The 25372-nt window shown below is 37.3% G+C and overlaps 1 long non-coding RNA gene across 6 annotated transcripts; it reads right to left on the reverse strand.

The window, feature by feature from the left end:
• Positions 1 to 1347: 1347 nt before the first annotated feature.
• On the reverse strand, positions 1348 to 25362 carry LOC108496134. Of its 6 annotated transcripts, XR_001874332.1 has the most exons (6): positions 25199 to 25362; positions 24211 to 24270; positions 18424 to 18527; positions 12286 to 12324; positions 2501 to 2560; positions 1348 to 1577 (listed from the first exon to the last, which is right to left on the reverse strand). It is a non-coding gene; the product is annotated as an uncharacterized LOC108496134 (long non-coding RNA). The 6 variants fall into 6 exon arrangements; XR_001874331.1 differs by lacking the exon at positions 1348 to 1577 and having other exon boundaries at positions 2425 to 2560; XR_001874335.1 differs by lacking the exons at positions 1348 to 1577; positions 2501 to 2560 and adding an exon at positions 5348 to 5393.
• Between the last annotated feature and the right edge of the window lie 10 nt (positions 25363 to 25372).

The raw sequence follows: 25372 nt of genomic DNA on the forward strand, positions 1-25372 counted from the left end.
CTATTTATGAATACTCCTGTAAATGATATCACTATAATACCCACAGAATTTGATACAGTCATTCAAGGTTTTCCTGCCACTCTTTTACTTCTTCGATGGTTATTTATGCAGGTAACTTCCATTGTATATAAAAAATAGAATCTATTATAATTCCAAGTTGTTTGGGAGGTAAACAGAAAAGCGACAGCCGGAAAAGACAACACATAATATTTTGATTTTTATTAGAGATTAAATTTATTTGCAAATATAGATTCCCCTCAAGAAATGATAGTTATTTTCTTGCTTGTGTTTTTATGTAAATCTGAAATAATCAATCATCTTTAAGCAGCTTGCATTTAGGGACATTTGTTGTCATGTTGCTTTTACATTAAATCTTCATATATTGTTTTACAAATATGACTTTCAGGATATAAGATTCATTGTAATAATATGACTATTTTTCAAAGGCATTTTAGATTCTAATATGAAGGTAGTATGTCAGGATTGACTAGGAATCTGCCCAAATTTGAAGGAATAATTTTTCACTGTGTAAACTTAAAGAATGTTTTCCTAAAGAGTCTCTTTTTCACAGGCTTGACGAGCAGCATTTTGCATCTTTTACCACCAAAACTGAATAGAATTTTGCTAATAATATGTGATTGATCTTACTTTTACTTGATGCTTTAATTCTGCCAGAAGGAGGGACATTAGGGGAGAAGAGATATTCTCCAAGTGTATTTCCTTCATGTTGCAGCTGGCAGTGTGGAAAGAAGAAAGCCTTATTCCTACTGACATACTACAGTCACTGTTCAAGAAAGGAGAAATGTTTTTCCCTTCAGTTAACACTGTCCTTAATAAATTAATCTGCAAAGCTAAAGACATAGTTTTGGCAGACTGGTGGTCCATCCCTATTCTCTGAAATCACAGACAAGACATTTTTAAAATTCTGAGGTCCTGGGTACTTCAGTCAAGAGGTGAGTGAAAAAACCACCAAAACACCAAAACATAAAAACATTGATAAGGAACCTGTATATCTCAGAGTTGAATATTTCTTTCAGATGAAAGGTAGTATGGACATAAGACCTTTTTTTTAACTATAATAACATATTTAATTAGGCAAGTATTCTTGACAAAGATTATTACAAATCCACCTACTAATTTATCTGATGAAAATGTTCTTAATGTCTTTATTTAATTTCATTACATAGCTTATTTCCTGGCCAAGCAAACTAATATGCTTGCACAATGAGCTATTTTTTTGAAACCTTTCCCAAAGGAGTTCAAAATCAGCCCAAGCATATCTTGCTTGTATCCAGAAATTGAAGAACTCTACCTAAGAATTCATTTATTCAGGAAAATCTGCTCTTTTCTAATTACAAACAGGTGCCAGACTTCATAAATTTGGTCATTATTCAGAATTCAATTTCTGGGATTTTGGATCACTCCAGTCCTCCACCATTTGTTGCAACATTAAAATCTGCTTTGGCAGCAATGGAACAGGGCCAAGTCTAAAGTACAATTGATGTGTACTTCAGATTGCTCACTGAAGTGTTGGGAGTTGGTTATCCTTCACACCTCCCTAAGTCAGATGATTGTTCCTGTGGATTAAGTGAAAGGGGATAAGTATTACATAGGAAGGATATACAGAATGGTGCAAAACAACATTTTTTTTTCATTTCTTATCCAGACAATGAGGACCTGTTTTGAGGACTAGCTGTGTTGCGACCTGCCTCTGAGGCGGGGTAACTGAGGTTCTCCTTAATAAATTCCTTGGGGTGAATTACTGTGAAACAACACTGTGGGTTGTGGGTCTCAGTATCGCTCTTACTCTCCTAACATCAGTCCATAGTTTTGTAGTTGTTTGGTGGTATTGGGAGTTCCCAGTTGTTGTCCAGAGGTTGTTAAGTCCTGCACTACTTCCAGGCAAATCAATTCACATGCATTCTGGTTGCAGGATCTGGGACCAGACCATATTTGCTTTTGTAATTATTTGGTGTGGATTTTCAATGCATCGAGTAAACTCCAGATTAAAAACAGAAACTGAAGATAATCAGCTTCAATTTCCTTAGGAGAGTTATTTTGAGTTTCCCATAACTCTGTATGCATTCACTGGAAACATGCCACCTTATGCACACTTTTCAATATATGACCAGTTGTGGGGGTTCTAAGCATATGGCATTCTCCCCTCTCCATAGGATCCTAGCCTCCTGCCCAGTATGCTGCCTTCTGGGTCAGGGATCATGGCTCTCAATTATCACATATGGTCAGGAAAACTCCTGCTCCCCAATATCCCAGATAAAACAAGATTAGATACCTTTTTGGATCAACCTGAGTGGTCACATTTCTTTTAAATTAGTCATTAGCTCTCAGAGAGACAGTGTCTGTCTACCCACCCTCCTTTGAAAACAGGCAAATTTTTCTCTGGAGGAAGACCTCGTACATATGTAGGTGCTCTGCACCACCAAAGGATCCTGTCCAGGATGTCAGGAAAATGTTGTGACCCATCTCTGGGGTTCTTTACCACTTAGGTTCTTTACTAAAGCATCCCTTGGAGTGGATTCATATCTTCATATATGTGGTCCTGTAGGCATGAGCACATAGATGAAAAAGAAATCAAAACCAAACAGAGCAAAACAAAACAACAAAAAAACCCCACTCAAAACACAAAACATCTTAGGTATACGTAAAACCAATCACTTTCTGGGCTAAAGGTTATTGAATGCAATTTGCAAATAAGATACAAGGAAGAAAGTAAGACATTCAAATTTGTCCTGTGTTTATATTTCTGATGCAGATGCATATAGGGGCACACCTGGTGTATTTGCCAGTTCTCTAAGCTGGGAGACAATGGGCTTTCTGAAGACAACAGAGTTGAGATGAGGATTGCCTGACCTCACAGCAACCTTCACTGCAAAGCATTGACTGATTACTGCAGAAGCTGCCCAGGTGGGAGCATTCTCAGAGGAACCCTGGTCTCAATGTTGAGCCCCAAAGCTATTTATTTGTGTGACTTCATTGAATAACACCCTAAGTGGAAAGTCTGGAAAGTCCAACAACTATCCCAAGGAAATCCTGCTGCAAAACTAGCCAGTGTGTTTAAAGAAAATGCTCAGTGAATATGGCAATGGTACATAGACAGCCCTTGGTACATCTGATTGACTATGGCCAGTCTTCGCGAGCGAAGATTTGGGAAAGGTCATTGACCCTTCGAGCCTGCGCAGTGGATTTTTTAGGTGAGACACAGCGTGCGCTGAACTGAGCCCACCCTTTAATCCTGAGGTTCATCTGCCGGGGCCGAGCAAACTTGGACAGTGGCAGTGAGGTCCCCAGGACGTAGGTTTGTTTAGAGTGACCTTCTCTTAGATGGATTGCCTTACAAGGCTGACGAGCTCCAGATACTTAGGAGAGATCTTGCACCTAATTTAAGGCAATTAACATTATAAAAAGACCCAAAAGAATTAGCTGTTTCATTTTGCTTATTTTGTTTCATTATTTGTTTTATTGTTTTTTTGCTTTTTTTAATTTTTATTTTGCCAGTCTATGAGTGTATATGTAACAATATGTAATGAACATAAGAGTTTCTGGCCTACAGCGAAGAACATAGCCAAGAAGGCAAAATTAAAAATAAGAGTTTCTGGTTGAGTAATTTTGTCTATTATTTATTTTACCCAGGTAGACACAGAAAGAAAAAATCTGAAGATTTAATGAACGAATCTAAGGAATCACCAAGCAATCACTATGTATGAAGTGTGAAAGACTGAAATTATTTCTTACTATCTCTAGTACAAATAGAACAAAAAAAAAAAAAGAAAAAGAAGTGAAATTATATTAATTGACAGTAGAGTCTGGAGAGCAGCATTTAGAATATCTCCAGGTTATCACTTCACTTCACTGGGGAAATGGGGAGTTCCCAAATTCCTTCTGATTCTAGTAGCTTAAGATTCAGAGAAATGTCATGTATTATCAAGTTCAAATACTATTTATAATTCATTATAAATTTGATATTAGTATAGCCAAGCCTGAAATGTTTCTCTCACATTTTACAAATCCTTTAAGTTTAGCCTTCTTTTTAGAAGGAAATACATCTCAGAAGGTAGCATACTATTTGCATAGTATTTCAGAATAAAAAGTGTCTCAGAAGCTGTTCTAGAGAGCCATTGAACTCATTGCAGTAAAAGAACGGCAGTAATTACACTGAAAGCTGGAACATTTATTCAGAATGCAATCAAACTAGCAAACAAAAAGCATGCAAACTTCAAAATGAAGTAAACTTGAGTGAGTTCAGGACAGAAATCTCTTCTTTTCTTCACTTAACATCCAGTTGAAAACCAACACTACAACCTCAATAAAGTGAATGTAATTGGACGTGATTTCTTATTTCTGGCTGAAATAAATGGAATACATGTATGTTTATGCCCTTTCACATCTCACCCAGCCTCTTCCCAATAACACAAATGTCCATTGAGGTAACCATTTTAATGGTTAGCCAGTGATACTTTATTACACTGATACTTAACAGTGATGTTTTAGCTTCCAGCTAAATTAGAACAACTAAAAATTTAGTGGATAACAGCAAGAAAAAATATATATTAAAAAAAATATCCCAGAGCAAACATTATCTCATCCATTCTAAACAGATAATGGACAATCTTTTCCTTTTTTTTTCTTTTTTTTTTCTCCTTTTTTTTTCTTTTTTTTTTTTGATCCAGGCTCCACACATGTACAGAACACTTCTGAGGGGTTTTGCTCTGTGTAAACAGTGCCATCTAACAAGTCACATTTCCTCTGCTGAGAATGCTCATTCTCTTTCCATGCAGAACTGAAGGCAGCATCTCCCACATGGGCTAGTAAAAATGTTTGCAGAATTACGATGTGTGTTTTGTACACATCAGCTTACAGAACAGGAAAGATGCATCCCTGACATCAGCTTGTATTTTTCTGCCATCCACCTGAAGTTTCAACAAATTTCTGCTCTCCCTCCATATCTTCTCCATCTCTCCCCTTGGTGATGACTCTATAGATACACGTGTATTTAGTCCCTGCAATTGTGCGTTACTACCACTTCTTGATAAAGCTAATTGGCATTACTCCTGTGACCTTTAGTAATGACAGATAATGACAACGGAAAAGATTTTGGAAAGTAGTTAGGCACTGAAGGAATTAGTTATTTTTCTCTTTCCCCAATCATTAAGATCAGTGAAGAACAACAAATTTGGTAGCAGAAAACTGTGCAAATAGCAGACAACAGTGCTTGAGTTACTATAAGGGAAGGCTCTTTGCCCATAATTTATTTCCCCATACCAAATGAAACACAAAGGGAGCAGCACATGGAAAGGAACCATTGAGGTATTACTCTAAATAATGTCACCTGAGTGAAAATCTGTCCCTAGGATCTCCGATGCCATGGCTAGAAACTGAAAGTACAATAGTATTATGTCATTTCAGTTACTTGGAAGGGAAATAATAGTCAGCAGGACACTTTTTTATTTTTTGGTATCTCAATGAGTCTGCTTCTAGTGAGTGGAGGTTAGAAAAAACATATTCTGGGGTTCTTTTTCCTTCTCATGAGAAAATAGGTAAAATTTTTAAGGGAAAGTACAGCATTTAGAGAAGACTGAGATGTAGATGAGAAGCTTTGTGATTTGTTTTCTAAAGCTACATAGTAGTTTTCCAGAAGGAAGGATAATATCTAAGTAAGCAACAGTGAGAGAGAGGAATAATGTATTTGTAATAACTGGAAAGATTGCATGTTGTCTGTTTATGGAGATAGCCAAGATTATCTGTTAGGATTTTGAGAAAGTTCTTCCAATATGATACAAGTCATATCTTTAGAACCTCCCAGGCATATTTTGTTCCTCAGAAGTAAAAGTTACAAAAGACAAATATGCCTTTAATTGTGTTGAAAAGTGGAATTATGTTAAATTTGTAGGTCTTCTAGTTTTTAAAATGCATTATTTACATAGTAGAGAAAAAATTAATAATTGTTGAGACTATCAGGATTCAGTTCTAAGTAGTTCATGGAATCTAAAATATAATTGTAAATTTTATACAATTTATGGTCTGAGAATTAGTTACTAAATGATCTGAAGGAGAGTCCAGATTCTAGAAAACAGAGGAATTACATTGTACATTTCCAAGAAACAAAAAACCCTAATTATTTAACATTTTGGAAAAGAATGATGAAACCAATTTCAGAAATCAAATATTTTCATTATCAAAGTGATGCATTACAACCAGCTGCATGAATGGAATAAGTTATGTGTGTATTTATAAAACTCAGTTGGAATATGGATGATGAAGTCAACACACAAAAAATTCAACTTTCCAATAAAAGAATATTGTGGCTTTATTAATATAATAAATAAACCACATGACCTGGTTGGTTGGGGTTCCAGCAACCAAATACCTTTTTTGGAAGCGAACATCACCTTTTAGATGCACTTTAAACAACATGTGATTTGCTTAGCCAACCACCACGGGACTTGCCACTGCCCACGTGTGTTAGAGTATATTTTGGGGACTACCTCTCCCAAGATGCATCATCCAACATCCCTAAAACACGTTCCCCACAGAATATTGTCAAAACTCTTAAAATCAAGTTTTTCAAGTAAAAATATTTTTTATACTAGTTTACGTGCAATTCACACCTTATTAGGGCAGAATGTGGTACATCAATGGTTTTGAAGGTAAGTGCACCACTTTCTTCCTCATAATACATAATGTTATTTCAGTACTACAGAAAACTGAAGATCTGAAATATTAGATGAGGAATACAGTAAAACCTTGTATGTTTTAGGAGTGATTTAGATTCTTTAACTTCCTGCTGCTCCTTGGCCCACAGATCTATAGCCAAAAAAAGTTCAGCACCTGTGAGAGGTTTAATGTGCAGTTTGTAGATATCTACTTCATTTGACTACCCTGCAATAACATCTTAATTCTTCTGTACAGTACAGATTCATAAAATACAGAGAGGGCTGTTGAAACAGGTATTGGTCAGTTCCCCCACTTGTAACTCCTGTCTCCCTCCAAGACCTGGAAGACTGTGGCTTGTACCTTCTCCAGTCTCGAGAGGCAATGTCTGTGACCAAACTTACACAGGAGACAGCAACTTTCCTCCATCCACTTGTGCTGTGCTTCACATTCCCAGAAAGCAAATTTCTTGAATTTGTGAACTAAATAAGCTGGATTCTCAGCACAAGCTGCATGTGGTTAAGCAAAATAGCTGCCGGGCAATTGGTTTTACATGTGTAAAAAAAATTTTGAGAATGTAAGGATTCGATTCAAATTAATGAAATTATTTCCCTTTCCTTCACAGGGAACTTAGCAGCTTTCTAAAGCCCTTCCACGTGTAGGGCCAAAGAATTTTGACATATAAATAAACATATATGCATGCATGCATGCATAATAATTTAACTAGAATAAAACTATAATTTTGAATTAAGTTAGTATTAAGAGAAGTAATCAACAGTTAAATTTTTTTACCGAATGTGAACTGTTTTGTTTACAGGTTTTTTAAAGCCCTTAAAGTGAACAGTGGTCAAAATTCAAAGTGAAGGTCTTTCATCAGTCTATTTACTTTTTTTTTTTTCCTAACAAGGTATAATTTATTTCAGTGCAATATATTTTATGTTATAGTAAATAACATTTACTTCATTTGTGAAACCCTTTTTTGTTCTAATTACACAAATAGTCTCCACTACTAAACTTAACTAATGAAATTGAGTAAGATAGAAAGCACTGTTGGATATTTTGCTGAAAATCTGAGACATGGTTCCTTATCACTTTTTTTTAATTAGTATTTTTAGTGTATGTCTCTGTAAAGATAGAGATCTGAAACTTTACATCTTTTAATGAGGTGAGTAGCAAAAGCTATCTATCCAGGTCCATAAAAGTAGATATGCATGCAAACTGTACATCTACAGAAGTTGATTAAAAAATATTCTGTTTACTGCAGGGGCTTAAAAAGTGATCAAAAGCCAAAAGCAGTGGTTTGAGCATATCAGACTTTAAACAAGTTTAAAGTCATAAGAGAGCACCATTTAAAATGGTCCGAAGTGAATAAGAAATGTAATTTGTAGCAGTAATTAAGTAGGCAGTGTTTTAAAGAGAAGATAATATCTCAGCATATAACTGTACTTAGTAGATATATCAACACGTGGCTTTTGCCATGTGGTAGTAGAATAAGCTAAGTACTTCCCAAGTACAGAAGAACAAAACATATGGAAAAACCAAACCAAACCAAACAAAAAAAAACCTACCAAACACCCAACATCCCCAAAAAGAACCCCACAAAATCCCAGAACCTAGTTCCAGAAACAAAACCTTGGTATTTTGGGATTTACTCGTAATGAACAGGAAGGAATATTATTCTCTATACAATGGGGAGAACATTAGAAACAAAAACACCAAACTATATAAAAAAGTATTTCAGTCCTTCTTCCCTCACTGGTTAATGAGACATGTGGAAGAGTTCTGGTGTTGCAAAGGAGCTGTGTAAAGATTTTCTCAAAGGGACATCTTGGGAACTAGCTTGAAACAGTGGAATGAGAAATTTGCTGTGAAATAAAGTTTAAAATTGTTTTCAAAGGTTTTCCTTTCAATCTCTTGATATTATTGTCAAATTCATAGGAATAAGAATAAAGATAACCATTAGAAGGATGGTGACTAATCTGATTGCTTTCAACTCTAGCCAAGATTTCATGTTCCTCAGCAGCATATCACAGCATAAAAATATATAGTTCTCTATATCTCAGTGATTTTGTGCACAGACATAAGTATTCCAGAAATGTCTAAGAAGTAGTGTTTTGCTGCAGCCTACAACTAGCAGATCTAGTGTCTCACTCAACAAAATTTTTAATCTATTATTTTGAAAAGCAGCATTTACCATGCCTTATAACATTTTTGAAGGTGTTAGTGTTGAAAGCATATAGATCCAATGTCTCTGCTGATTACAGTTCTTCTGTCTCAAAGTCTTGCTTTCATTCTTAATTATGTGAGCAATAACAACCTCATTTTCTACTATTTCAATTGTTAATCTCTCTCAAATCATGCTGAAACATAAGATCACAGCAACATTACCCTCCTATATGTTCACCATACGTGCTTTTACACATAATGCTTCTGCTGGGTTAGGAACTAGCTGGATGGCCAGGCCCAGAGAGTGGTGGTGAACCGTGCTGCATCCAGTTGGTGGTCAGTCACTAGTGGTGTCCCCCAGGGATCAGTGTTGGGCCCAGTTCTGCTTAATATCTTTATCAATGATTTAGATGAAGTGCACCATCAGCAAATTTGAAGATGACACTAAGCTGGGGGGAGTGTTGATCAGCTGGAAGGTAGGAGGGCTTTGCAGAGGGATCTGGATAGGTTGGAGAGTTGGGCTGATTCCAACGGGATGAGGTTCAACAAGGCCAAGTGCCGGGTCCTGCACTTTGGCCACAGCAACCCCCTGCAGCTCTACAGGCTGGGCACAGAGTGGCTGGAGAGCAGCCAGGCAGAAAGGGACCTGGGAGGTTGGATTGACAGGAAGCTGAACATGAGCCAGCAGTGTTCCTGATCCTGGCCTGGATCAGGAACAGTGTGGCCAATGGGACCAGGGAAGTGACTCTTCCCCTGTACTCAGTGCTGGTGAGGCCATACCTGGAGTCCTGTGTCCAGCTCTGGGCCCCTCAGTTCAGGAAGGATATTGAGGGGCTGGAGCAGGTCCAGAGAAGAGCAACAAGGCTGGTGAAGGGACTCAAGCACAAGTCCTATGAGGAGAGGCTGAGGGAGCTGGGGTTGTTTATCCTGGAGGAGAGGAGGCTCAGGGGAGACCTCATCACTCTCTACAACTCCCTGACAGGAGGTTGTAGCCAGGTGGGGGTTGATCTCTTCTCCCAGGCAACTATCAGTAAGACAAGAGGGTATGGTGCTAAGCTCTACCAGAGGAGGTTTAGGTTAGATATTAGGAAGAAATTCTTTACAGAGAGAGTAATCAAGCATTGGAACAGGCTGCCCAGGGAAGGGGTGGATTCTCCATCCCTGGAGGTTTTTAAGGTGAGACTGGATGTGGCATTTAGTGCCATGGTCTAATAACCACCGTGGTGTTGGATCAAGGGTTGGACTTGATGATCTCAGAGGTCCTTTGCAACCTGGCTGACTCTATGACTCTGCGAAATACAATTAAAAAAACTGCAGATGTCATTTTAAGGTGCCTTTAGTAGGAAATAACAAATCTTTCAGTTTCTAAAGGTCCTCTAGCACCCCAGGATTCCTTTGGTCAAATTTTATTTACATGTCTCATTACCAATAGCTTTAGATTTCAAGCTATACTACTCATTCTAATAATTTCGCAGTGTTGTTTCTTCTTTTTAATTCTTTTATAATGTGAATTATGTTTTATAAGTAATATGTCCATTTCATGATGTTTTTAGAATATTACTTTCCTATGAGTCTTTTTATAGCTTTCATAATACAAGTTAAAATATTTTCAATGGTCACAAATCTTTGTAGAGCTGTCAACACAGACAATATTTTCCTACCTTTCAACGATAGACATAAATGCAGAAACTTATATATTACAAGAGAATTAAAACTGAGGGTAGGATTAGAGTATTTAATGTACTAAAATGAGACTTCTGCAAGTCCATTACACATTCTACTATAAATTCCTCTTAGATGTCATCTAAGTGACAATGCATTTAAAAATGTCAGATTTATTTCTTATGGACTTTTCATTCCAAACCTGAAGACAAAATACCTCATTTGTGACACTGGGTATATAATAATTGCAGTAATCAATTCTTGTGTATTCATTACATCAAAGTACAAGAAGTTACTTGTGCAGTGCAAGATTCCTGCTTGTGTTAATGTAACAGTCATGCCAAAGAAGAACTAGCAATACAGAAAAATAAACTGAAAACAGGATCCAAAATTGGTTTAGTCTGAATGTTTGAGATAAAGGAAATGTTGATTTACAGAATCAAATGTCTCTAGGGCATATGAATTACCTTGCAAGAATACTGCATGCATCTGAAGATTGCTACTCTATTATGCTGGGTATTTTAACATTCAGAAATGAATAGGAATCATACTCACTACATATAAAATAAAAATGATTTCATGCCAATGAGGTGTATTATTCTAGTTCACTATTCATTCAAAATGCTGATAAAACCTATTACCCAGAGGACTGAAAGAGCTCAAGAAATTGATATTGGTAAAAAGAAAATAAAATTGAAGATAAAGAAACTCATTTTTGTTTGTAGTTCAACAAGAAATTGCACTGCTTTCAAAATGAACCTAGGAGAAAAAGGTGGTGGATTTCAGATGCTTCCTGAAATGTTCACCATGCAAACCACTTTCCTTATTATGTAACAGAGAATTCATAGTTGTTTTTATTATCCACGGCCATTGCTGCTGAGACCTATGTTTAGTTTACCACCTCTTCATCTATAAATATGTGTGTACTCTGAATGCACATTCAAAGAAGAGCTTCGGTAGTTTAGTTTAGTATTTGACATACGTACTTTTTCAATGAAATTAATGTTATTCCTAAATTGCTTAAAGGACAAACGCTGAGAATTTATGCTATTTTCAATGATGTGGTAATAGTTTGCCAAGTTCTGCTTTAGTACATTAGTGTGAAAGTAACAATAAATGCATTCTTTGTGGAATTTGACTAGGATTTAAGGGGAGCACACAGTTTCTTCTATCTGAAGACAACCCCTTCCAGTTCAATTCAGAAATTAAAAATTTCTGTTACATCCCTAGCTTTTACTAAATGAACATCTGGGCTCTCACACATTTTGTGTTGACAATTGTTGTCCATTCACAGCTCAGGCATCAAGTCATATGGCTATTTTTGCAAATTTTTAATTTCCAAAATTGAGATTTTAATGACACTACAAATTTGGACAGGGATAAAATGTTTCATAGGAAAATCTGGAAACAGAAAGTCATTTAATAGGTTATGTAGATGTGCACTTCCAAGTTGAAAATACATGTGGGGTTTTTTTTCCATATATGCCTAAGAGAGTTGAGTAAGTGAGTTCGTTAATTAGGACAAATTATTTCTCAGTCTTAAAGACTTCTTGCAGTTTTCAGTTATATGTCCTTTTTGCTACTTACTCATGCTAATTTTATTCTAATGAGAATTCTATTTTCATGAAAATAATTTCTTCTATATTACACGAATGTGAAAAAGAATTTTCTTTATAGAGGTGTAGAGAGGGTTTTATCTGAATGTATAGGGCTATGATTCTGTTTTCATGCAAAAGAGAGGCATATAGAGATACAACTGGACTTGCGTTTCACTTTTATGTAACTTACCATTTAATGCCCAGTAGTCTTCCCTTGAACGTCTTGTACCTAGGAAGCAGCAAGAGGTCACTAGGTTACTACTTGAAATCCGAATTTCTTCTAGGTTTTCTGTGCTCAAGCACAATTTATTACTCAAGATTTAAGCCAAAGACAGCCTTCTGTCTTTGAAAGATGTATATTTTTTTTGTGTGTTGAAAAAGGAAGTGTTCAGTGGTATGCTCTGATTTTATGGCTAAGTAGCATTTGGAGTTTGGGCTGGTTTTGGGTCCAAGTGATGTTTAGAAAATCAAGACAATAGATGCTAGAGGCATATGATTTGCTGTAACGTTTTGCAGTTGACTATGAAACTGATATATGGCATGCTACACAAGTTTTAAAATATACTCTTTCTCTAAAAAGAATTGTTTTCAGGTTTCTCATTGTCTTCCAAAGTACAGGTCTTTGTACAAATTTTTATAAACATAATGGCCAGTCTTCGCGAGCGAAGATTTGGGAAAGGTCATTAACCCTTCGAGCCTGCGCAGTGGATTTTTTAGGTGAGACACAGCGTGCGCTGAACTGAGCTCACCCTTTAATCCTGAGGTTCATCTGCCGGGGCCAAGCAAACTTGGACAGTAGCAGTGAGGTCCTCAGGACGTAGGTTTGTTTAGAGTGACCTTCTCTTAGATGGATGGCCTTACAGGGCTGACGAGCTCCATCTGCCCCAGGGGGCCGGGAATCAAACCCGGGTCGCAGCGGTGAGAGTCCTGCACCCTAACCACTAGACCACCAGAGGCCCCTTTTATAAACATAGAACATAGCAAAACAAGCTGCAGTACCAATTAAGTATGTTCTGTGTGTGAAATTACTCATTACAACTCACTAGAACCCTTGAGACAAACCAAGACAACTATAGACAAAAGCGTATCTATTCTGTAATGGTAAATTTGCGTCTTATTTTATTTGCATAAGGAAGTGTTGTATGAGTAAAGACAGTCCTCATTTTTCCATGGTTATCTTGAGCTCTTTTCAGGGTTTTTTGCTTGCTGGGAGAGTTTTACTGAGGGCAAATTTAACTAGGCTGAGCATATGCCTGGGCTGAAACATGTGCTACCGAGAAATATCTTTGGTATTTTAGAATTACTATATTTCTTCAGTTAACAGCTAAGATAAAATACATATGTTATAAATGTAAGATAAGTAAATGAGTTCAGAATTCCTATTGACATTATTCTATCCTCATTTTTAACTATTAAAAATAGTCAAGTTCAAAACACTATTTAAAAATGTTCTGAAAAAAATATGAAGTTATATTACTATGTCTCAGGTAGGATTTGTTTTCTGAAGCAGTAACTTATTTCTCATAAACTGTTAAATGGAAATAAAGGCTGAAAATGAACACAGTAAAATGAAGCAATGAAAGAAATGTGCCTTGGGAATGACAAAATTTGTAAATACTTAGGGAAATGTTTTGATTATATAGAACAGAACTGAAAAGTCAAACACATTTTCACCTTTATAGGTATTCAACAGATATCTATTACCTCTACTAGATAAAAGAGAAGGTTGCAATTTAGAAAAACAGAATAAATCAGTCCCTCAACTCCTTATTCAAGTCTGAACTGGAAGATTGGAATGAGCATGAACAAATCCATTTATTTGGATCCATGCTTTCTATTATTTGTTACAACCTTTCCTGATCACACACACTACACTTCTTTTGTTAAATCTGCAGCTATCTGATTTTTCTTAATCTTGATCTCTCTCTTCTGCCCTTCCCGGTCACGTGTATTTGTTCTGCTCATTGTCAGGAGTCAGGTTTTGTTTGAATAATCTCTCTCTCCCTGTCCCTGCCTTGATCCCATACATCCCATACTACATGTTCCAGCCACATCCTCTCTTGTCTCATGCCTTTTATCCTCCAAGTTTCCTCTACCTTTTTGTATTTGAAAATCTTTAATTCAATTTTTTAGTAGTTTTTCTGCAACACAATAGTAGTGTCTATGTAAAGGCCACACAAAGCTACGTTGTCATTTGAGCTACTACGCTGATAATTTTTTTTAACTTTGTACCACTCCGTCTGTACCCTGGAGTGTCTTTGATGTTTCTGTTTAGTTATCTTCCTTCTATTTGCCTATCATGTTCTGACTAACAGATTGAGCGGGGGTGAACAGCTATTCACTATTTCACTGACTGACATAAAATTACCTCAGACTTTAAATAAAAGAGTGGGTGCAGATTTCTAAGAGCTTCTGATTGGATAAACTCTTTCCATAACTTTTCAACTATAAAGCTTACTAAACTGGTAATAGACATAAAAGCATTATATATCTGATGACTTATGGCATTTTATGCTGAAACATCTCTGATAAAATGACTGTTTCAAAGGGCAAGAGCAGTTGGACTAAAGGCCTAATATCAGTAATCAATTTGTTTATTTTTTTTTTATTTAAAGGAATGGACACTGTAGGAACCAGAGGATAATGATGAGTATAAATGAATCAGAAAGGGAAATAAGGACTATGGTGTGTGGATACTTAGGGGGAAAACTTTAGATTTGGCAGATTTACTTGAGATTGGATGTCATAAGGCCTTCATCTGTTATATATGCTGAGGCTTGACCTCCTGAACATGATTGAATATTGCAAAGACAATAAAGTAATAATAGAATATTAGAAGATGTGGATTTCATTGTAAAGTGTTTTAGAAGGACAGTTATGTGAAGATACCATCGCAGTTAAAGAAGGAACTGAAGTTGTAAGAGCTGTATAAACAGGAGGTGAGTTCAGCATCAAAGATGAAGCCAAAGGAATGTAGAAATGAGACAGGTGCACTCCAGAATGTCCTCATTGCTCAGTAGGACGATTGCTGTTTCTGAGGCATTTATGCGTAAGAATATGAGAAGGAAAATTTCCATGAGAAACCAGCAAGAGAGGTGAAACAAGCTGTATATATACACAGCAGAATTCATTCTCCACAGATATGGAACAAAGGTCATATCAATGTTTAAAATTGTAATTAGATAACATCTACAAAGGTATTTATATTGTGATATGTGTGATAGCAAAGTCATAATCTGAAAGGAGCCAGAAAGAAGAATGGATATAGAACAAAGACACATAAAAAGTTGGCAATTGCTAAAATCAAAAACACCCCTCTTCCTTCAAAAATAGTTCAGCATACTGGTAAGAATTTGGGTTCTGCTACTGCTATACCTGCAATAATAATCAGGACTTATTAAGTATATTTATTTACTTCTGAAAATGTCATTTTTTCAATTTAATTAGAATTGAACAGTGTGAACAAAGAGACATCTTTGAATGTGCAGGATCAAAAGTCAGTGAAGATCTGGAGTTTATACAACCTGAGGATTCTCCAGCCATTTATTTAATTTTTTCTGCTTGAAATTAATTTTCACTAGCCCATGATTGACATTCCCAGATCACTTCAGAGATCTCCACTAGACAAACTGTTACAAGGAAGAGAAGCTTGGTCTTAGTTTTCCTCACTATGACAGCGCTTTGCTTAGCTGTAACACAGTTAAAGTGTCCAAGAGCCATTTGTAGACTTTTTGCATGGAAAGGCCAGTTTAAAATGGATTTGGGCATTTTGATACCCTTGTCTTTGAAAAACTAATATATTTTTACAGGGAAAGGTCTGGATAACATCAGCATTTTATCTTATGTATTTAATTGGGGAAATCACAACAAGACTGCCTTAAAAAAAACGTAAAGGGGGATGTTGAAAACCAGATGGTTCCTTTGAAAGGTTGACAGTTTGGATTCTATCAGTCATATTTACTTCCATTCTACTAGACAATGAATAAATTTGTACAGATTATGCTGGAAATGTCATAGCTACACACTGTTTTATTTTTGTTGGCTGTAGGCTTTGTATTAATTACACCAGGATGGAGGGTAAAAATAAGTAACAACATTACAAAACCTAATAATAATATAATGGCCAGTCTTCGCGAGCGAAGATTTGGGAAAGGTCATTAACCCTTCCAGCCTGCGCAGTGGATTTTTTAGGTGAGACCCAGCTTGCGCTGAACTGAGCCCACCCTTTAATCCTGAGGTTCATCTGCTGGGGCCAAGCACGCTTGGACAGTGGCAGTGAGGTCCCCAGGACGTAGGTTTGTTTAGAGTGACCTTCTCTTAGATGGATTGCCTCACAGGGCTGATGAGCTCCATCTGCCCNTACAGATGTATATTTTGAAACTAATGCTGTGCAAACAAACAAATGAATCTTTATGCTTTCTGTTGAAAAGCCTCTTGCTCAGTAGAAGCACTGATGTTAATGAATAAGGCAAAGTTCTTTGCCGTTCTGAGCATTTCTTATGCTATGGTTGCTGGCCATAGTTAATCTCACCTCAGTAATTTCTCAGGTGCTCTGACTTAAATGTAATATAGAAGAGGAAATGGTAGTAATTCTTAAGGATTAGGTCTTTTTCAAGAGGTGAAATACCTGTGTAGCACAACCCTTGGTCATGTCAATATGGAATCAGTGACTGGAAGCACCTTAAAGTGATTACACTGATCCCTGTCAGATCAGACAGGTGCACCTTGGGATTCATTGCATCTGAGGGGAAAGGGATTAAAGAAGAGCAGTAGCATGGCCTGAATGATAGGTGAGGGAGTAAATGCTGGCAGTCGGGAACTATGTTATCAGCCACTTGAAGAAAATTAAAATTATATCAGGAGGAACAGTTGTGTTTAGCTTTCACAACTGTAGCAGGCCTTATTGCATAAACTACAAACTTTTAGAGAATGACAAGATAGAATCTAAGTTTTCTAATTTTTTTTTCCTTTTGGAGGCAAAGCAACAAAATATTCAACACTACTCTCAGACTGATATTTCTGCTGTATTCTGCTGCGGGGTGGGTATGACTTGAATCCAACTACTACTGAAGGATTTACTGCTCTTTTTTAAAATGACATGTTGACTGTTGTGCTGATGGGCAAACTATGCAATTCTTCAGTTATTTTAGCAGATATGAGAATGTAAATCAATAAAGTCCATCTTGGGTTTGGTTTTATAATCCAGTATAAAAACATCAGGGAGGAAAGAAAAAAAAATGAAAGTATGCTATTGCGATGTGGTCATGGCTTTCTATCAGCTTGCCATTGCTCTGAAACTTAGTATTACATTTATTTTGGCTCCTAAGATTATTTGTCTAAGAAAGAGAAATAAAGTCTGGCAAACCTTACAAAGCTTGTCTTGAACAGTACCAGAAGTAAGTGCAATTGCTCATAATTACAGATCAGAATATATAAGACATTAAGAGTTCTCATTGATCACTTCAAAACACATCTGCCCCTGCCTTAGATGACTGTATAATAAATATATCTGAAATGTAACTTATGGATAAAGCTGTATTCTCTTTCTTATTTTTTATTACAGTAATTTTATAATGTATTCTAGAGTTTCTTGGAAACAGAACTGTTAAGATTTTATTGGAATTTTCTCCTGTATCTTGTTAATATACAGAAGTACCTTAATACTGTATTTTAACTAAATTGCAATTCCCTTTAACATAAGGAAAGTTTGATTTGCCAGGAATTATAAAAATAATTCCATGTATATTTATACATGTATATCTATACATGTATATCTATAACAATATATTCAGAATGCTACAGCTGCACATTAATGTGCATGTGTAGATTCTTATGAATCTACACATGAGCAGACAGCACGATGCAGGTGATTTGACACTTCAGTTTTCCTTTGCTAAGCAAGAAAATGCTGTGCTGAGCTTATGATGTTTGAGGAAAGAAATAGATAATTGCATATTTACATATAGATTCACCAGGTCAGCATACTTACTAGCATCATTACAACTTCAGCAAAAGCACGTTATCTTTTATGTTGTCTGAGAATATGGCTCAGTACTGGGCTGAAGTCTGTGGTGTCAGTATAGAGACACATAAATAGGATTCCCAAAAAAAAAAAGTAATTTTTGAAAGTACACTTGACAAACTTTGTGTGCATGTTGCATCCATATCTGGCTTCTCTGTGAGACAGAATGAGCTCAGAGCTGTTATCCCCTTCAGAATCTCCAAATCAGTCCGAAAAGTGTTACTTTTACGAGAACGACATAAAGTAATGGCAAATATAGCATAAGTGGTAGCCAGATACAGGGAGGGTTAATATGGTCTTTTTTACCTCTGTGAAAGTAAATGACACTAAACTGTCAGATTTGTCAGCACAACTGTGAAGCTTCATTCTGAAGGTTGCATAGTAGAAGGAGTATAGAGGCAGAAGTTAATCTGTTTGAAGAATAACCAATTACAAATGCATTAATTTTAAGTGTATATTAAATAAAGCAAATAGAATGATTATGGTGTGAACGTTCATTAACTGTAGTTTTGTTTTGATTTTGTTATGAATATATTATAGATATGTGCATGAATAGTCTGTAAAGATTTAATTACATGTTTGATAAACAGAAAAATTGCACTACAGTTATTTGTGTGACTTTAGGATAAAGAGAGATAAATAATAATTTTCTGTGTTCATGAGAATCACATGTTCCATAATTAAACACTTATTTTCATCTTGAAATTAATGACTAAAACAGTAAAACCAATTTGATACATAAACTAAACAAAGCTAGCTATCTAGAGAATTTTCCACTTAGGAAATACCAAATAAGGCAATGAAGTACAGTACTCCAACAAACTAATCTGGAATCATATTTAACACTTAATTTATATTTAATACAGATATTAATACTTATTTAATATCTAATAGATGTGCTGAACTACAACATGTTTGGGGGGGTGGAGAGGAAATGAAACAAAAAAACCCTTAATACTGATTTATAAATTTCTAATAATGGAAAATCTGTTCAGTTCTGCTAAATTGTCCCAGTATTTAATTACTACGTAGTGTGAAAATCTGTGTCTTATTTCCGGACTGAATTCACACAGGTAGATGATCTACCCATTGTTTCTTCTCCCTTAGATTGAAGAACTAATTAGATTAATCAGATTTCTGTACCTCAGTAGGCACCTATAGCCTGTGATTGTGTCACTATTAGCCTCTTCCTTGATTAGCTAAACAGAGGGTGCTCCTTTCAAATCTGTCGTTATGTGCATGACAAAAGCGGAAAAGGAGATGTTGCTGGTCACGAGTTAGAGGGTAGGAACTAGGGTTAGGAAAGAAAACACAGAGGAAATGTGCAAATCTACATGGAAGTCCATATTGACAATTACTTATAAAAATGTGAAAGGGATACTACAAACAAGCAATTTGGGAAGACTACCAGAATGTGATAATTTGCAGTTTTGAATAACACCTTCAACTTTTCTTTGAACTTGAGATTTTTAATATTATTTCGGGGGGGGGGGGTGTGTGGAAATGAAGTACAGACACCATAACTGGACTCAGTATTCCAGTCATATCCATGTCAGGCCTAGATATATGTATGAATCAGGGGTAATAAAAATTCTACTGCAATTAGAATGTTTCTCCATTGAAAAAGTTTTATTTATTTGTTCATTCATTTTTTCACTCACAGTCAAAGTGAGTGATACACATATTTACTATGTATTTTACTTTAATAACTATGGTTTTGGGGGTTTTTTTGGTCAGAATTACGACAGTAGCATTGTAAGAGGAGAAAGACTTGGGAGAGTTGGTTTTTGAAAGGCTGGACATGAGCAAGAAATGTGTGCTTGCAGCCATGCATAACAAACACATCCTGGGCTTCATCAAAAGCAGCGTGGCCAGCAAGCTGAGGAAGGTGATTCTGCCCCTCTATTTTGCCCTCATGAGACCCTACTTGGGGTACTGCATCGAGCTCTGGTGTCCTCAGCACAAGAAGGATTTTGACTGGCTTGAGTGGGTCTAGCAGACCACAAACATTGTCCAAGGGATGGAACACCTCTTCGATGAGGAAAGGCTAAGAGAGTTGGAGTTGTTCAGCTTGGAAAAGAGAAGGCTCTAGGGAGAGCTTATAAGCAGTCTCCCAGTACTTGATGGGGCCTAGATATTTGGAAGAATTTCATTACTGTGAGTGTGATGAGACACTGTAATAAGTTGCCCAGAGAAATTGCAGATGCCCCATCCTTGAAACTATTCAAGTCCAGGTTGGATGGGGCTTTGAGGCATCTGTTCTAGTGAAAGGTGTCTCTGCCCATGTTAGATGAGTTTTAAGGTCCCTTCCAATCCAAACCATTCTATAATTCTTCAGATTGTCAGAATATCCTACATTTTTCTGCTTGAATAATTCTCTTTACACCTATTATATTGTAAGTCAGTGTACGAGTGACTTTATGTGAGCAATCATCATTATTTATGATTTAATGAACCAGTATTTATTATGTACAATATTTGCCAGTAAAAAAAATTTATTAATGCTTTTTTATTAGTGATGGACCAAGAAGCAAATTCTACCAAGTCCTTCAAGATATATGGCTAACCAGACTTTATTCCATATAATATACACCAAGGGGATTTTGTATTGTTCCGCTCACTGCATCAGAATGGAAAGATTCAAAGTCAAAGGAAGAGATCAAGTGCATCCCCCAAATTTACAGTTATATTCAAAGGGGATACTAAGTTGGAGTGATTAGACTTAGTTTTCATAAGTGCATAATGTCAATTAATGACATTAATTATATTAACTCCTCTTAATTCTTTTTTAATCAAACCCTGTAGTGGCTGCTCCATTATTTTCTTCAGGATCGATAGCAGGCTGACAGGCCTATAATTAACCATATCTATTACCCAGTTTAATTTACCCTTTCTAGATATTGACATAACATTAACTTTCTACTAGTATTCAAGAATTTTCACAGTCTTCCAAAACTTAACATAAAACTGGTATAAATAAGTGTGCCAATTAAAAAATGTTACACGCTAATAAATGTCACTTAACATGCTTGAGAGTTAGCAGCAGAATTAGAGTGTTTATTGTCATTACAACACATATACTGACTCTAGGTATCCCTGAAATACAAATATACTAGCTAAACACTGTCTTCCCTGCATTGTTGCTGGTGATACTAGGATGTCCTGCTATAACAGTTCATTGTCATGCAGATGATTCTTTAGTGCATATCAACTAGTCAGTGAAGACCAGAGACTCTTGCACATAAGTGCAGCAAATTCTCATGACAAGAAGTGATGTTAAATTACTATATTGAGTCTAGAAGCCATGTAATACTATTAAATTATTATCTTGCTTTACCTGGGCACTAGTAATAAAAAATAGTGAGCAGTGAAGTTAAAACACAAGAAAAATTTTGATAGTAAATGCTGAACTGTGAAAGAAAATTTAACCCCCTTCTGAACCTGGAAGTAGGTATTTGTCTGTGTTTGCCCTCCACCACTGCCAGTAAGGCTTATTAACTAAGAAATCATAGTGTTTGCCCTCCACCACTGCCAGTAAGGCTTATTAACTAAGAAATCATAGAATCATAGACTATCCTGAGTTGGAAGAAACGCACAAAGACCAGAGTTAAATTCCTGGAGGTCTGTAGTGTTTCTGTATTCAGATTGACTTGTGATTAAGCATACTGACCCCTGAGGGGGTCAAAAAACAAAACAAACAAAAAAAAAGCAGATGCCATCTCTAGTGGTAGCAATTACGAACAATAACAAGGTATTATTCACCAAGCCTCAATTTTACCTGGCATTTAACAAAGTGGACTTATTGTATTCTTTGTTTGGTATAAATCTGCAAAATCTCAACTGTTGTCAAACAGAATTTAAAGAAACAGAGAACATAGTGTTATTGCTTCCTATTTGAGTGCTGTCAAAACTTTGAAGTGGGAAAGTCTAATCAAATGTCATTGCTACAACATCCAATAGCCTTTCTTATATCTTTGCAAGACATGTGGTGTAGGCCACTTGGTTAAATAATCTGTCCTGTTAACCTTCAATTACCTGACGCAGGCAAGGCATAGTTGAATAAACTATAGAAGAGAGTAACTAACAGGCAGTACTGCATCTGTATTGAAAGGGATTTGAGCTGCAAATGAATCTTCTTCCTTGAATTACACCTAACCTCTTTAAAGATTTTGAAACTATGAAGAGTTCTGATAAGAGTCCTTCCTGTAAATATATTTTTTAAAATTTTAAGTCACAGATGTAACAGGACTTGGCCAGGGATGTAAAAAACAATAAGAGATTCTATTGGGGCATAGGTCAGAAAAGAAAGGCCAAGGAGAGCATACCTACCCCATAAATGAGAAGGGAGAACTAGTGTCAACAGATGTGGCAGAAGGGGCTGAGGCTGTGGCATGAGAAGAAGCAGCCAGCACCTTAGCTCCTGTCATACAACCAGGATAAAGCCCTAGTGGCACAGAAGCATCTCATGTCCCAGGAGCAGGACGAGCAACTCGAAAGTACGTTTCATTAAAGTGACATTCGTTCCAATGGGACGTATAGGTTCCACCTCTGGAATAATAGACAAGCACAGTCACAGTGTAGACCCTCACCTCTGCTAATGAGTTCATTAGAACTTAGTCCAGCTGAGGCTGGCAAAGCCTTGCTTGCCTTGGCCACCCAACATCTCAGGGCCTCCCCTTGACGAAACAGAGTCCTGTGGATATGCAGAAGTGGTGAGCACAAGTATGTGCAGTTTTTCTGTGAATTCTGTTTCTCTGCACTCACTGGAGAAGCAGCAACAATTCATGAAGCAGCAGCTCTCCATGGAGTGAGAAGAGCTGGAGTGAGTGAGTGTAAGGGCAGGTGCACATGGCCAGGTACTTTTCACATGTGTTGTCAGTCTGTGCAGTGCTGCACTGCAGCGTGTGATGACAGAAAGAGCTGGGTGCTGGGTGCTGCAGCCTCCTTCATCTAACCTCTGTTTTCTTCATTCCACACCTGCTCATATGGGGAATTGCAATCCTTCTAGCGCACAGAAAAATACCCTGGCACATGGGACTTAGGGCTTTCTCTCTGCCTCTCTTGCCATGCTCTCCAGAACATTTTGCTGGAAGAGCAGGAGGCGATGTTGTAGAAGTGCTCAGAGGAGCAAGGGAAGCTGAAGGCTGAGTGGGCAGAATTCCACACACAAGAGAAGCTGAGGGAGGAGTGACTGGAGCAGAAGAGGGAGCAATCCCAGCAGATAGACCGCACCAAGATGAGATTGGCCAAGGTACTATTGTGGAGCCCCTTCCCATGGCCTCCAACACCACCTGGCAGTCTCCAGGGATGGGTCCTGCCTGCAGGGAAGCCATTCAGCGCTGCCTCCAGGTGTAAAGTCAGAGACATCACTCGGTGTGGTGAGAACCTGGCTGTTGAGGAACAGCCTCCACCAGTGTGTCTTAGATGAGCCATGTAACAGCATGCTTTTTTAGCTTAAGTTCCTATATCTCAGTTCTAGCCTCAAACAAAGTAAAAAAAACCTGAATTAACCTTAAAGGTTTATCAGCTCTAGTTATTCATCTTCTTCCCTGCTATGTGCAATCTTAAAAACCAGACTCCTCCATCTTAATTTTCATTAACTCCTCGGGTTCTTCTGAATTCACACTTTTTCATGCATGTTCTTCTGGGTTTGGAATGTGCTTTTAGCATTCCTTCTAACATTGTACATTCTGGCAAGATTCACTGGTCTCTGACTGCATATAGATGTGTAGAGTACTTGGTGTATACTGCACTCAGCACACATTCAGTAGTCATCGCCATTTCACTGCAAGTGTTCCACACTGAGCAGTGCAACCCTGAGGAAACCTGCAGAAGAGTTCATTAGTAGTTCAGACCAACAGGCAGTGTAATTCCTGTTGTAATTCCACTGGGAATATTGATCTCTATTGCTCTGACTATTAAGGCTTAATTTACACTTTTGAAAGCAATTAGACTAATATTTTAAAACCTTTTTTAGAGTGGCAGCATTTAAGTTTATTGTTCCGCTCTGCTGTGCTGTCTTTTGTAAGAATGAAATTTTTCTGATGGATTTCAAATGATTATGTAGATAAAGGAATTTGTGATAAAAATTACCTAGAAAATCTAGAACTTCCAGGTCCTCCAGTAAGACCGGAAATTGTTTCCTCACTGTTTCTGAAATGAAAGGGAATTGCCATTAAATGAACATGACTTGTCATTTGATCAAAGCAATGAACAAGACTGAAGGTAAAAAATGTAAAAGAGAAAAAGATATGAAGACACAAGGGGTTTCTTAGTTTTGGCAGGCTTAACTAAAGAGTCACCTTCCCTTTAGTTCATAGTTGTCATAATTTGTTTAGAACTTGTAATTTGCCCAAACATTAAAAAAATCCAACAGTGGTAGCGGAAAAAAAAATATATGGAAAAACACTGATATAGAAATTAGTTAAGTTAGCATTTGCAAACACTGTTATCGATGAGACCTCAGGAATACTCTTTCAGAGAAAGTATGTTCAGAGATGAAGATTTTTCTTTTCCGGATGTGAGAAATTGCCTAAGTATACCCCACAAAACCTATTCAAATGTTGCTGCAACAGCTGTTTTTCGCTTTCCGATCAGGCCAGCTAAAGTTAAAATGTTGGCAAAAAGAAAAAGTTGCAAATGTTTCTTCAGGGAGCGGTAAAGAGTTTTGCCTTCTGAATAAAAGTTTAATAGTGCTACCACTTATTTTGTATTAGCTAGATGTTCATGAAGTAATACAAATACCACTTGAGCCCAAGCAGTCCTATTTTCTCTGCCAGCTCCAGGGAGAGCAGAGCCACTGGGCTGGGACTGTAGTTTCATGGGCAATAGAGGAGTGATAGCAGAAGCAAGGACAGGTGGACAGGTGTCTCCTTACAGCTTGTCTCATATTCATGGATAACATCCTCAGCCCACTGGGGTAGTCCCTCTCCCATCCCATCACTGTGTGGGAGAAGCCAGACTCTGGCTCAGTGATGTCCCCATCCTTTCCTATCAGCTCCTGCTTCCCAGATGTGCCCTTTGTCTGTGGGTGCCTTCGCAATGTGAGGTCATGGGCTACAGGGAGGCCCACCATACACACCAAGGGGTACCATGGATGAGTGCCAGACTGTGGTTCGCTGCACGAAGTAGGGTTGGGGATACTTCCCTCAGCCCGGGGAGGGAGGGTGGTCCCAGGGCTAGGGAAGAGCCTGTGGTGCAGGGGCTGTGGAGATGTCTCTGATGATCCTCTGGGAGCGGCAGCATCATCTCCATG

The sequence above is a fragment of the Lepidothrix coronata genome, unplaced genomic scaffold (assembly GCF_001604755.1).
Source record: "Lepidothrix coronata isolate B3197 unplaced genomic scaffold, Lepidothrix_coronata-1.0 Scaffold37, whole genome shotgun sequence".
NCBI classification, from domain to species: Eukaryota; Metazoa; Chordata; class Aves; order Passeriformes; family Pipridae; genus Lepidothrix; species Lepidothrix coronata.